We start from the raw sequence: 15,305 nt of genomic DNA, 5'->3' as shown, positions 1-15,305 counted from the left end.
TATCATTTCCTACATAATGAGCTCAGCGTTGTTTCTGTCTAGGATAAGATTGGTATTTATAATTCTATCAAACAATTTTTCGTGGTCCACCACACAAAAAAAAACAAAACAGGTGTTTGTGTGACAGTAATATATTCACGCTGTCTGTTGTATTCTACATTACACTCTCAAATACGTGCATAAAATCATCATCTAGCTGAGTAGCGATGTTTTTTGTTTGGATTATATTTTTTCGGCTATAAAAAGTAAAATCGGACTTGTTTTCTTTTTCTAATCATTCTTAAATTGTTCCGTGTTTGAAAGAAAAATTTGTTCACGTATTTGATTAAAAGCTAACAGCAGTCTTGCTATATTTGGTAAATTTTTTTCAATGGTAATTGCTCGTGATTGTATTCAATGGTAAGTCGTGATCGCTTTTTTACCGCCGAATATTTGTTAAAAAGTCTCCAAGAGGTGCTTTTCTTTGTTCAACTACACTACTAGCTCTCAATCAAAATGAAAGAAACTTCTCTCTAGATATCAAACCACAATAATAGATACCTCACCATTAGCTCACTTGTGAGTCTCATTATACTTGACAAAGTTTTTATCACGAACGTGGTAGAGTTACTACAACATTCTCTAACATTGGTAGTGCTCATTCTTTAGTCGACAAAGAGCGATGAATTGGCCATGTTACTCCATTTCGGCGACAACGTCATTTTTTATACCAACTTTGTTATTAACGATTTGTTTATAAACTAGCTTTAAAAAGTGATCAACGAGTATCCGGAAATGTTGCCACGCTTGAATCGTAGCCAGACCTCGGCAGCTTTATTTTTCAGCAATGCCGAAATGGCAAACGATCAGCAACAACCCGAACTTATCTTATACTCAAAAAAATACAGCAACTTGTATTTGAATAAAAAAAGTGGTAAGAATTCCAAAAATAGCATTCGCCGAAGATCTCCCGAATGGGCAGGCGAGGAAGGGGAGCTGGATAAGCGGTACGGGCGGCGGACTCCAGCTGAATTTGGTCATGTGGTAAAATTGACCAATGGGAAGCCGACTTCGAAACAGAGCGTTAACAGAAGATCCGGTTAGCTTTACCATTAAAAAACAAGCTGTCAAATTGATTTCCTGAAATTTTTACCCCTGCGATAAGGTCTTATTTTGGAAGGTTTTGAATTGTCTTTTTCGACCTTTTTCTAAATTTGCCGGCGGCGCAAAATAATTGGTCAAAAAGGGATTTTAAAAGTGAATTGGGAGAGCTCAAATAATCAATTCGGTGCACCTAAAAAAACGTCGTCAATTTTTTTCATACCTTTGAAAAATGTTGCTGGGTTGTTTCGTCAACAATTTTGCTTGATAATTAAAAAAATATTTGCTGCATTTTTTACAAAAAATAAGAACAACTAAACCAATTTATGACAAATTTATGTACCTACAAACGAGACAGTGTATTTATTTGAACGAAGCGCTCTTTTGAAACTCGAGAAAGTTTTTTGCAGGTCGCTATGGCAGCAGCGAACGAATCAACTCTGCCAACGTGCAAAAATCAGGCTGTGCTTTAAACTGGTGCACTAATTACCCTTTCTCATCTCTGCAAGATATGCATTCCCAGTCTGTAGCCAAACAGCAGTCGAACCTAGGTTTGAACCAGCGACCTCTAAGCCAACGCTCACATTTGAGCAGCGGACGTCGGAACCTTCCTAAAAAACTAAGTGCAGCGTCATCTATTGTGTCAAGTGCGTGTCTCCTTACGCCACAGTCGCTAGAAGAACACAAGCAAATTATGGAAGCTTTAGACGAACAGTTTGTGAGGGATGAACAAATGATTATTCAACAGGCTAGCAGTCAGCAACAGTGCACTGGAGGTCAACGGGGTGGGTCTTCAGGACGGTTCTACCCGGAAACTCCAAGGAGCGAATTGTCCTTGAAAAAAATCCTAGTGATGAAATGGCTTCAAGCTGTAGAACAGGCTCGAAGCTCAAACTCATTAGCTTCAGTGTCAACTGGATACTAGAAGAAATCTCATAAAAACTACTTGAAATGTCAAGTTGCTCTAGACTTGCAAAATCAATAAAGATCTCGAAATTTTCTCAAATACAAAATCAAATTAACAAAAAGCAAGAGGCCAAAATATGTCAACATAAACAAGATATTTTAGAGAAATTATTATTTATTTTTTTGTGCAGTAATTCAATGTGCCAAATATTGTTTTTTTTTAATTATCCAGACTTGATGATTTTAGACCTATAACCACATAATGTCCCAAACCACATAGTAGATCAAAGAAGAGTTGCGGAGGCCAACTTTCCGCAGAAAATTGACCTCCTCATTACTCAATATTGTGCGAAAGGTCTATTTTACACTACTTAAAGCTCCAATTGTTTTCTCAATCAAAACTTTCTTTTTTCTCAATATCATTTTTCTGAAGCCGCCGCAGGCATCATAATTAAAATATTCTCGCGGAACTCACGAATTTGTAACTCGCGACAGAATCTCGCGACAGAATTTGTAATTCAAAATTTTGTTTTCAGCTTGTTTTTTACTCTTACTTTTTATAATCGTACATGACTTATTCTGCACTGCGAGTCTACCGGTACTAAACTTTTTTCGCTTCAATGAATATTTGAAAATTATTCATCATTTTTCTTTAGTTTGTTCATTTCTTTTTTGCCAGACCTCAGTTTTTTCTATTAGTTCGTTGGCTTTGAACAATTCTACTTATTACGCTATTTTACCATTCTTGAGTTTTTGATTTTGATAATCCTACTTTCCGAAAGAAACTTTCATTTATATCTGAAAATTATTCTCTCATTTTAGATTTTCAAAATGTTTTTCAAGTTCAAAATTTCCTGATTCGCTTTTCATGCAACATTCAGCTTTTCCTTTGTTTTTTAATTGTTACACTTTCGTGAGAGCGCGGCTAATTAGTGAATTTGACCTAAAAAGTACCGCAAATAATCATCAGACTGGGCACCTGATATATCATGTAAAAGCCCTTTCAGTCGGGATTCGAACGACATTAAAAAAACTTCCGTGTCGAGAAGCACCTTTTTGAAGTTTTTGATTTTTGTCAAATTCGAGCTATTAAGGTGAGCTTCCAGGCTTACAATAGCGTATTTATGCTTGATTTAAACCGCGAAAACTTAGTTTCACTCAATTTAAGTGTTTTTTTTGGAATTTTTAGCGCAATTTGTGGAATCAAAAAATTTTCGATAAATCTGCTAAAAATTGAATTTTTTTTCACTGTTCTCAATTGTCCTATTTTACTTTGCTTAACGAATATCAGGGGCGGATCTAGGATTTTCTCGAGGGGGGGGGCGGATTTTCAAAAAATTTTTGAAAATTCGGACGATCTTTTTTTTATTTTAGGTCGATCAGATTGATTTTCCGAACTCTCCCAAAGCAGTAAAAGGACCCTGTTTTGGCCAAATTTTCTGCGCCGCAGGCATTTTTTTGAAAAAACAGGTCAAAAAAGCCGTTTTTGGGCACTTTTTGGAAAATTTTGACAAAAAAAAACGCGTTTTTTTGGCGCGCGCTCCCCCTCAAAATTAGTATATATTGGCGCCTTTAGAAAAATTTTAGGGTCGGTCGGCCAAAAATTGATTTCTTAAAAAGTACCAAAGGGGGGACCCTTTGGGTTGGCAGGGGTTCGAATCCCTGAGAGAGAGATTAAAAAATGTACAGAAACATGGCCTCAAAAGCTAACCAATGCTGTCAAAAGTTAACTCAAGCATCAGCATTGGTTTTGTTTTTCTTAGTTTTTCTCTACATTTTCAATACGCAATCACGTTCAGTAAGTATTAAAGCAACCATTCCTTGTATCCCAAAATCTTTTAATTGCAAATTAACTTAACACAAACTGCACTGATCATGCCCTCAAACGCCAAAAAAAATTTTAAACAGAAGCGAAGTTGCACTTCGCATAAACAAGCAAAAATATGATCCATAACGCTACTGTGAAAACTGAATGAGAAAAACTTTGAGTCTACAAAATTTCTCAAGTGACGCACCCTAATTTTGAGTCTACATAATTGCTTTGTAACGCAGTACCAGTCAAATTGGAAAAAAAATGAAATTTACCAACTAACATGCCTCAATTTATAGAGCGGACGCATTTAAACTAGTAAACCAAAATATTCATGAAAAACATCCGACCCTGCCCAGGTTCGAACCCTCTTATTTTGTTGCGGGTCTCCTTACCTCTACGCTACAGATCCATGATACCTTGAAGCTTAAGTGCTATTTGTAACATAATAGTCTGTGTATCCTTAGCATTGGCTGTACTTAATAGCTGTTTATTGATCCAGTTGAACTCTTTCAAAATGAACACATTTTGTCCGCAATAATTTTTGCGACTTAGATTGAAATTCACTACAATCTACAATTTTGAAAGGGTTAACTTGGTGGCAATTATTCTGTACTGCTCTCTGTTGATTGCCCCTTCTGTGTATTGCTTTTAGGCTGTCTTGTCAATACAATTTAATGATCTCCAATAGTAAACTTTTTCAAATGAATATACGTCTAATTACAGAAGGCTCTGAATAGTCGCGATATAATTTATCAGTCAAAGCGAAAGGATCTGAAATTTTTAAGCTTGATTGCAAGTCACCGAGGAGTCCGGAAAAAGGCTATTAACACAGGAAGGAGTCGCCGGAGGGTCTTCACTCGCAAGGGGTCTTTTTTCAGCGTTCGTATCTTATGTCGATTGCCGCAATAAAATAATTGTGCCACCGTCCATTATTTTGCATAAATTACTTATTTCCGGCCTAAGGGGGCGTTTTTTTTCAAGTGCTAATAGCTTCAGATCCACCCGCTGGAAAAGGTTCAATTTATAACACAAGATGTATCTTGCCATTACCTATCATCCATCCAATTTTCAGCTCCTTGCGCTCATTGGAGCCCAGAAATGACTTCTGGAGTTAGGATGGGTCTGTTTACTTTGGGCATAAACGGAAGTGGGGGTCCTAGGTGTCTGGGGTTCAAAACTTAAGCTTACCTCAACTAGGCTTACATTATACTAAAATTTGAACCCATTACCGCCGTTAGTTGTCGAGTTCTGATAGATGATTTGATCCAAGCATACGAAAAACGGGACCCCTCAGACCTTTGGGGGTCAAGTGATAACGGTCCCCGGAAGTGTAGACCATTAGTTTTCAGTCCCCATTTACACTTCCGGGGAACGTTATCACTTGCCCCCTAAAGGTCTGAGGGGTCCCGTTTTTGTATGCTTGAGTCAAATCATCTCTAGTATCGCGCCTCTGAATTTCATAATATTAGCTTCCTTTGTTCCGATTTGGGGGTGGGGTTGCTGATTTTGTCAAATTTTTTTTTCTGGCATAGGGGTGACAATTTCTGACGAACTTCATCTATTTTAAGCGTAACTCATTGTTTGCCTATCTACTTCTTTTATCGAATAACCACTTTAACTGCACGTATTTGAATTATGAGTTTTAATATTGTGTGCAAACCGACTTTACTTTAGGATGAAATATTCCGGTTACTCAAAAATTGTAGTATTTATTGAGGCCAGCTCTACCGCCCGCAAAGCCAAGCTCCATGATTTACCCCGAAAAAACAGTTATGCATTCCGCCGCAAGGCCTTACCCTTTTCCCTTTGTAATCAAACACACTATCGTTTCGGGAAGGCAGCGTTACATGACGTAACCGCTGCCTCCACCCTGCAAGATTTGCGCGAAAATGAATTAGAGCACCAGGGTGATTCGGTACGCCTCAAGCGAATCGCATCCTCGATACTTTACTTAACGTCGCTACGAACCCACGGTCGCGCCGTCAGTCGTGCTTGCAACGGTTGCCAAGTTCTCCGTCCGATCATGATCGACGACGGACCGATGAGGCACCTTAGTTTTAGCAACAAGAAAAATATGTGCCGGAAATTCACCCTCAACTTGGGCAGCAATCCGTTACCAACAGAGGACAGCCTCACCATAAATTTAATAACACACGAACCAATCACCCCTGAGTGTTCCCGCCCAAATTCCAATTGTTTTCTTGAGTGTATTCACTATTTGCTGACGGGTAAAACCCCATAAATTTACCCGCTTGCAAGCCGAGTTAACCGAGCAGCAACGGGAACAGTCATTTCGTTATCAATCTTTATTTTTGTCCCCCTTTCAATCCCGGGCAATCCCTTTTAAACCGGGAACTTGTTGAAACCGACCTAAATGTACTCGCCCAGCTGCTTCGGGTTCATTTTTACGAAGACCCCCCCAGATGCTTATACGTAGCGGGAAATAACCACGGTCGGGATGGCTCCGAAGCCATTTGTTTTTATTATCGTACCCAGACCGAGGGGGACCTCAACAGGGTGATGGACATTTGGCCCTTACTACATGAATGAGAACAAGAGCTGCTTAGACATACGTAGAATTTCATATTCTACATAGACACAATTTTGAGAGTGACGCGCTGTAGACACATTTTTGAGCTCTATCTGTTGTTTCACATTAATTACTTTTCATAGAAAATAAAAAGGCAACTGTCTTAAAGAAAAAAAGAACTTTTTCTGTTATGAGTAAAAGCATTCTTTGTTTGCACAGTATTTGATTTTCTTGAACGCAGCCAAGTACTTACGACGCAACCGTCTTTTTTCTAATTTGATCAAACTATTTTTTTAGATGCCGCTCAAAAAATCCAATTTGAGCGGCAAAATGCAGAGCATTTTCTAACAATTCGACGCGCAAAAACCTCTGCGTTTAGCACAACTTTAAACGTCGGCTCTTTTCAACATCTTCCATTTTTAATGTAAATTCTAAAACAATTATGGCGGAAAGCGTGACCTTTTGATGTTAATTATGAATGAGTAATTTGCTCAAAACAATTAGTTCATTCACTACGCATGTTTCATTACATTATGAAGACAAATGTAATGTTTCTCAACACCTGTAACACATTATGTAAGATAATCTGAAAACACCTGGCCTTGACCTAAATAATTATCTCAAGTGGAAATTTATCCAGAAAAAACAGTTATGCATTCCGCCGCAAGCCCTTATTCTTTTCCCTTTGTAATCAAACACACTATCGTTTCGGGAAGGCAGCGTTACATGACGTAACCGCTGCCTCCCCCCTGCAAGATTTGCACGAAATTCAATTAGAGCACCAGGGTGATTCGATACGTCTCAAGCGAATCGCATCCTCGATACTTTACTAAACGTCGCTACGAACCCACGGTCGCGCCGTCAGTCGTGCTTGCAACGGTTGCCAAGTTCTCCGTCCGATCATGATCGACGACGGACCGATGAGGCACCTTAGTTTTAGCAACAAGAAAAATATGTGCCGGAAATTCACCCTCAACTTGGGCAGCAATCCGTTACCAACAGAGGACAGCCTCACCATAAATTTAATAACACACGAACCAATCACCCCTGAGTGTTCCCGCCCAAATTCCAATTGTTTTCTTGAGTGTATTCACTATTTGCTGACGGGTAAAACCCCATAAATCTACCCGCTTGCAAGCCGAGTTAATCAAGCAGCAACGGGAACAGTCATTTTGTTATCAATCTTTATTTTGCCCCCCCCCCTTTCAATCCCGGCCAATCCCTTCTAAGCCGGGGAAATGTTGAAACCGACCTACATGTACTCGCACAGCTGCTTTGATTAGTAGTATGACTCACGTCCATGCATATGCGCCACAGTCACTTGGAAGTAAGCGATTGGCCCCGTTAACACTGGATGTACATTTTAAAAAAAAAATTAATTCTATATTGTATTGATACAGAATTGCGTAAATTTCAATATTTCAGAAAAATGGACTCAACGCCAAACCCTGAAAATTTCTCAGCTTAATTAGGAGATCAGCTGCTTAGTTGAAGGAAAAAATTACAAATCGCTTTCATTTGAACTCTTCATCTCAGTTTCGGCTGGGTAGTTTTCAAAAAAAGTGAAAAAATCCAAAAACGATCAAAAATCAAACTTTTACACTTTTCCTGAAGCCATTAATTTTGACTTCTTCCAAAAATTTTGGCTTTTCCTAAATCTATTTGGCTTTTCCAAAATCCAATTGAATTCCCCTTTTCCTCTTTCTTGACTACTCAGCTCTTTTTCTCTACAATTTGCTCTTTCTGCATTACTCTGTTTTCACCCTAGCCAACGTAGGACTCATTCTGAAGTTGGACTCTAGCTTGGGTACTTGGTTTGAGCGAGAAACCAATGGGTAAGCAGGACAACTGAAGAATGATCAGAATTTAGCATCAGAAAATGAAAAATTTTAGACGGATTTTCACTCGCTGAGTTAAAAACAACATTTTGAGGTAGATTTTGTTACATGGTATTTATTATTGCTTCACAGCTCCTTAATGATCACTGCAATCAATGTTTTTTTTTGTTTCATGTGAACAATGTTGTTTTTTGTTGCTTTGTGTTGTTCCATAGTTTTTGCAAAATAATTATTATCCGCATTTGCCTTTTCCATCGAGATACTAACAGAAGGTTAATTATATTTCTCATTGCTGAGAGAAGTCATTGTTTTTTAAAAAAAGTTGTCGTCATTTTCATTTTTAAAAATGTACAGAAACAAGGCCTCAAAAGTTAACCAATGCTGTCAAAAGTTAACTCAAGCATCAGCATTGGTTTTGTTTTTCTCAGTTTTTCTCTAAATTTTCAATACGCAATCACGTTCAGTAAGTATTAAAGCAATCATTCCTTGTATCCCAAAATCGTTTAATTGCAATTTAACTTAACACAAACTGCACTGATCATGCCCTCAAACGCCGAAAAAAAATTTAAACAGAAGCAGCACTTCAGATAAACAAACAAAAATATGATCGATAACGCTACTGTGAAAACTGAATGAGAAAAAATTTGAGTCTACAAGATTTCTCAAGTGACGCACGCCAATTTTGAGTCTACAGAATTGCTTTGTAACGCAGTAACAGTCAAATTGGAAAAAAAAACGAAATTTACCAACTAACCTGCCTCAATTTATAGAGCGGACGCATTTTAACCAGTAAACCAAAAAGTTCATTAAAAACATCCGACCCTACCCAGGTTTGAACCCTCTTACTTTGTTGCGGGTCTCCTTACCTCTACGCTACAGATCCATGATACCTTGAAGCTTAAGTGCTATTTGTAACATAAGAGTCTGTGTTAATATCCTTAGCAGTGGCTGTACTTAATAGCTGTTTATTGATCAAATTGAATTCTTTCAAAATGAACATTTTGACCACAACAATTTTTGCGACTTAGATTGACAAAAACGAGAGTTCAAACTATAACACAAGTTTTGCTTGTGTAAATAAAAGGTAACAAATAATGTGAAAAAAAAACAAATTTTGTAAAAATCAATTAACATTATAGCGCATACATTTAGACAAGATTGTTTGTACTCAAAACAGATTCTCAATGTAGGCTTTATAGCAAAACATAACTTTTTGATTGATTGAGTTATAATTGAGACACAATGAAAAAAAATTTCGTGTAGACTGTAGATTTAGGGGATTTCTTCTCAAAGGAGCAGTGAATTCAGAGGGGTGACCGAGATTCACTACTATCTACAATCCCGAAAGGGTTAAATTGGTGGCAACTATTCTATACTGCTCTCTGTTGATTGCCCCTTCTATGTATTGCTTTTAGCTGTCTTGTCAATACAATTTAATGATCTCCAATAGTAAATATTTTCAAATGAATATACGTCTAATTACAGAAGGCTCTGAATAGTCACGATATAATCTATCAGTCGAATCGAAAGGATCTGAAATTTTTAAGCTTGATTGCAAGTAAACGAGGAGTCCGGAAAAAGGCTATTAACACAGGAAGGAGTCGCCGGAGGGTCTTCACTCGCAAGGGGTCTTTTTTCGGCGTTCGTATCTTATGTCGATTGCCGCAATAAAAAAATTGTGCCACCGTCCAATATTTTGCATAAATTGCCGATTTCCGGCCTTAGGGGGGCGTTTTTTTTTCAAGTGCTAATAGCTTCAGATCCACCCGCTGGAAAAGGTTCAATTTATAACACAAGATGTATCTTGCCATTACCTATCATCCATCCAATTATCATCCATCCAATACTATCATCCATCCAACCTATCGCTCATTGGAGCCCAGAAATGACTTCTGGAAGTTAGGATGAGTCTGTTTTTTTTGGGCAAAAACGGAAGTGGGGGTCCTAGGTGTCTGGGGTTCAAAACTTAAGCTTACCTCAACTAGGCTTACAACATACTAAAATTTAAACCCATTACCGCTGTTAGCTGTAGAGTTCTGATAGATGATTTGACCCAACCATACGAAAAACTGGACCCCTCAGACCATTGGGGGGCAAGTGATAACGGTCCCCGGAAGTGTAGACCATTAGTTTTCGGTCCCCATTTACACTTCCGGGGACCGTTATCACTTGCCCCCTAATGGTCTGAGGGGTCCCGTTTTTGTATGATTGAGTCAAATCATCTCTAAGATCGCGCCTCTGAATTTCATAATATTAGCTTCCTTAGTTCCGATTTGGGGGGGGGGGGGGGGGTTTGCTGATTTTGTCAAATTTTATTTTCTGGCATAGGGGTGACAATTTCTGACGAACTTCATCTATTTTAAGTGTAACTCATTGTTTGCCTATCTACTTCTTTTATCGAATAACCACTTTAACTGCACGTATTTGAATTTTGAGTTTTAATATTGTGTGCAAACCGACATTACTTTAGGATGAAATATTCCGATTACTCAAAAATTGTAGTATTTATTGAGGCCAGATCTACCGCCCGTAAAGCCAAGCTCCGTGATTTACACCGAAAAAACAGTTATGCATTCCGCCGCAAGGCCTTATTCTTTTCCCTTTGTAATCAAACACACTATCGTTTCGGGAAGGCAGCGTTACATGACGTAACCGCTGCCTCCACCCTGCAAGATTTGCACGAAATTCAATTAGAGCACCAGGGTGATTCGATACGTCTCAAGCGAATCGCATCCTCGATACTTTACTTAACGTCGCTACGAACCCACGGTCGCGCCGTCAGCGGTGCTTGCAGCGGTTGCTAAGTTCTCCGTCCGATCATGATCGACGACGGATCGATGAGGCACCTTAGTTTTAGCACCAAGAAAAATGTGCCGAAAACTGAACCTCAATATGGGCAGCAATCCGTTACCAACAGAAGACAGCCCCACCATAAATTTAATATCACACGAACCAATCACCCCTGAGTGTTCCCGCCCAAATTCCAATTGTTTTTCTTGACTGTATTCACTATTTGCTGACGGGTAAAACCCCATAAATCTACCCGCTTGCAAGCCGAGTTAATCAAGCAGCAACGGGAACAGTCATTTTGTTATAAATCTTTATTTTTGCCCCCCCCCCTTTCAATCCCGGCCAATCCCTTCTAAACCGGGGAAATGTTGAAACCGACCTACATGTACTCGCCCAGCTGCTTTGATTAGTAGTGTGACTCACGTCCATGCATATGCGCCAGAGTCACTTGGAAGTAAGCTATTGGCCCCGTTAATACTGGATGTACATTTTAAAAAAAAATTAATTCTATATTGTATTGATACAGAATTGCGTAAATTTCAATATTTCAGAAAAATGGACTCAACGCCAAACCTTGAAAATTTCTCAGCTTAATTAGGAGATCAGCTGCTTAGTTGAAGAAAAAAATTACAAATCGCTTTCATTTGAACTCTTCATCTCAGTTTCGGCTGGGTAGTTTTCAAAAAAAGTGAAAAAAATCGAAAAACGATCAAAAAATCAAACTTTTAGACTTTTCCTGAAGCCATTAATTTTGACTTCTCCCAAAGTTTTTGGCTTTTCCTTAATCTATTTGGCTTTTCCTAAATCCAATTGAATTCCCCTTTTCCTCTTCCTCGACTACTCAGCTCTTTTTCTCTACAATTTGCTCTTTCTGCATTACTCTGTTTTCACCCTAGCCAACCTAGGACTCATTCTGAAGTTGTACTCTAGCTTAGCCAACCTAGGACTCATTCTGAAGTTGTACTCTAGCTTGGGTACTTGGGTTGAGCGAGAAACCAATGGGTAAGCAGGAAAACTGAAGAATGATCAGAATTTAGCATCAGAAAATGAAAAATTTTAGACGGATTTTCACTCGCTGAGTTAAAAACAACATTTTGAGGTAGATTTTGTTACATGGTATTTTTTATTGCTTCACAGCTCCTTAATAATCACTGCAATCAATGTTTTTTTTTGTTTCATGTGAACAATATTGTTTTTTGTTGCTTTGTGTTGTTCCATAGTTTTTGCAAAATAACTATTATCCGCAATAGCCTTTTCCATTAGATACTAACAGAAGGCTAATTATATTTCTCATTGCTGAGAGAAGTCATTGTTTTTAAAAAAAGGTTGTCGTCATTTTCATTTTTAATAATGTACAGAAACATGGCCTCAAAAGTTAACCAATGCTGTCAAAAGTTAACTCAAGCATCAGCACTGGTTTTGTTTTTCTTAGTTTTTCTCTACATTTTCAATACGCAATCACGTTCAGTAAGTATTAAAGCAATCATTCCTTGTATCCCAAAATCGTTTGATTGCAATTTAACTTAACACAAACTGCACTGATCATGCCCTCAAACGCCAAAACAAAATTTTAAACAGAAGCGAACTTGCACTTCGCATAAACAAGCAAAAATACGATTCATAACGCTACTGTGAAAACTGAATGAGAAAAACTTTGAGTCTACAAAATTTCCCAAGTGACGCTCGCCAATTTTGAGTCTACATAACTGCTTTGCAACGCAGTACCAGTCAAATTGAAAAAATTGAAATTTACCAACTAACATGCCTCAATTTATAGAGCGGACGCATTTTAACTAGTAAACCAAAAAATTCATTAAAATCATCCGACCCTGCCCAGGTTCGAACCCTCTTATTTTGTTGCGGGTCTCCTTACCTCTAGACTACACAGATCCATGATACCTTGAAGCTAAAGTGCTATTTGTAACATAATAGTCTGTGTTAATATCCTTAGCAGTGGCTGTACGTAATAGCTGTTTATTGATCAAATTGAACTCTTTCAAAATGAACACAGTTTATCCGCAACACTTTTTGCGACTTAGATTGACAAAAACGAGAATTCAAACTATAACACAAGCTTTGCTTGTGTAAATAAAAGGTAACAAATAATGTGAAAAAAAAACAAATTTTGTAAAAATCAATTAACATTATAGCGCATACATTTAGACAAGGTTGTTTGTACTCAAAACAGATTCTCAATGTAGGCTTTATAGCAAAACATAACTTTTTGATTGATTGAGTTATAATTGAGACACAAAGAAAAATAATTTTCATGTAGACTGTAGATTTAGGGGATTTCTTCTCAAAGGAGCAGTGATTTCAGCGGGGTGACCGAGATTCACTACTATCTACAATCCCGAAAGGGTTAACTTGGTGGCAACTATTCTATACTGCTCTCTGTTGATTCTTCTGTGTATTGCTTTTAGGCTGTCTTGTCAATACAATTTAATGATCTCCAATAGTAATTTTTTCAAATGAATATACGTCTTATTACAAAAGGCTCTGATTGGTCACGTAATAATCTATCAGTCTAATCGAAGCGAAAGGATCTGAAATTTCTAAGCTTGATTGCAAGTCACCGAGGAGTCCGCAAAAAGGCTAATAACACCGGAAGGAGTCGCCGGAGGGTCTTCACTCACAGGGGTCTTTTTTCGGGGTTCGTATCTTATGTCGATTGCCGCAATAAAATCATTGTGCCTCTGTCTATTAATTTGCATAAATTGCCTATTTCCGGCCTAAGGGGGCGTTTTTTTATCAAGTGCTATCAGCACCCGCTGAAAAAGGTTCAATTTATAACACAAGATGTATCTTGCCATTACCTATCATCCTTCCAAGTTTCAGCTCCCTACGCTCATTGGAGCCCAGAAATGACTTCTGGAAGTTAGGATGAGTCTGTTTACTTTGGGCAAAAACGGACGTGGGGGTCCTAGGTGTCTGGGGTTCAATACTTAAGCTTACCTCAACTAGGCTTACAACATACTAACATTTAAACCCATTACCGCCGTTAGTTGTCGAGTTCTGATAGATGATTTGACCCAACCATACGAAAAACGGGACCCCTCAGACCTTTGGGGGGCAAGTGATAACGGTCCCCGGAAGTGTAGACCATTAGTTTTCGGTCCCCATTTACACTTCCGGGGACCGTTATCACTTGCCCCCCAAAGGTCTGAGGGGTCCCGTTTTTCGTATACTTGAGTCAAATCATCTCTAGTATCGCGCCTCTGATTTTCATAATATTATCTTCCTTAGTTCCGATTTGGGGGGGGGGGGGTTTGCTGATATTGTCAAATTTTAATTTCTGGCATAGGGGTGACATTTTCTGACGAACTTCATCTATTTTAAGCGTAACTCATTGTTTACCTATCTACTTCTTTTATCGAATAACCACTTTAACAGCACGTATTTGAATTTTAAGTTTTAATATTGTGTGCAAACCGACATTACTTTAGGATGAAATATTCCGATTACCCAAAAATTGTAGTATTTATTGAGGCCAGATCTACCGCCCGCAAAGCCAAGCTCCGTGGTTTACCCCGAAAAAATAGTTATGCATTCCGCTGCAAGGCCTTATCCTTTTCCCTTTGTAATCAAACACACTATCGTTTCGGGAAGGCAGCGTTACAGGACGTAACCGCTGCCTCCACCCTGCAAGATTTGCACGAAAATGAATTAGAGCACCAGGGTGATTCGGTACGTCTCAAGCGAATTGCATCATCGATACTTTACTTCACGTAGCTACGAACCCACGGTCGCGCCGTCAGCGGTGCTTGCAGCGGTTGCCGAGTTCTCCGTCCGATCATGATCGACGACGGATCGATCAGGCACCTTAGTTTTAGCACCAAGAAAAATATGTGCCGAAAACTCAACCTCAATATGGGCAGCAATCCGTTACCAACAGAGGACAGCCCCACCATACATTTAATAACACACGAACCAATCACCCCTGAGTGTTCCCACCCAAATTCCAATTGTTTTCTTGATTGTATTCACTATTTGCTGACGGGTAAAACCCCATAAATCTACCCGCTTGCAAGCCGAGTTAACCAAGCAGCAACGGGAACAATCATTTCGTTATCGATCTTTATTTTTGCCTGCTTAGTTGAAAGAAAAAATTACAAATCGCTTTCATTTAAACTCTTCATCTCAGTTTCGGCTGGGCAGTTTCCGAAAAAGTGAAAAAAATCCAAAAACGAACAAAAAACCAAACTTTTAGACTTTTCCTGAAACTATTAACTTTGACTTTTCCCAAAGTTTTTGATTTTTCCTAAATCTATTTGGCTTTTCCTTAATCCATTTGAATTCCCCTTTTCCTCTTCCTCGACTACTCAGCTCTTTTTCTCTACAATCCCTC

The 15,305-nt window shown here is 38.6% G+C and overlaps 1 long non-coding RNA gene across 1 annotated transcript; it reads left to right on the top strand.

The window, feature by feature from the left end:
* The first annotated feature begins 153 nt into the window (after positions 1-153).
* Positions 154-2,199, top strand: LOC134842159 (uncharacterized). Its single transcript, XR_010162483.1, has 2 exons — positions 154-1,078; positions 1,491-2,199. It is a non-coding gene; the product is annotated as an uncharacterized LOC134842159 (long non-coding RNA).
* Positions 2,200-15,305: the final 13,106 nt, after the last annotated feature.

Source organism: Symsagittifera roscoffensis, chromosome 3, assembly GCF_963678635.1.
Source record: "Symsagittifera roscoffensis chromosome 3, txSymRosc1.1, whole genome shotgun sequence".
Classification (NCBI taxonomy): Eukaryota; Metazoa; Xenacoelomorpha; order Acoela; family Convolutidae; genus Symsagittifera; species Symsagittifera roscoffensis.
Note: the sequence above shows the minus strand (reverse complement) of the source record. Positions and strands in the feature narration are given on the sequence as shown.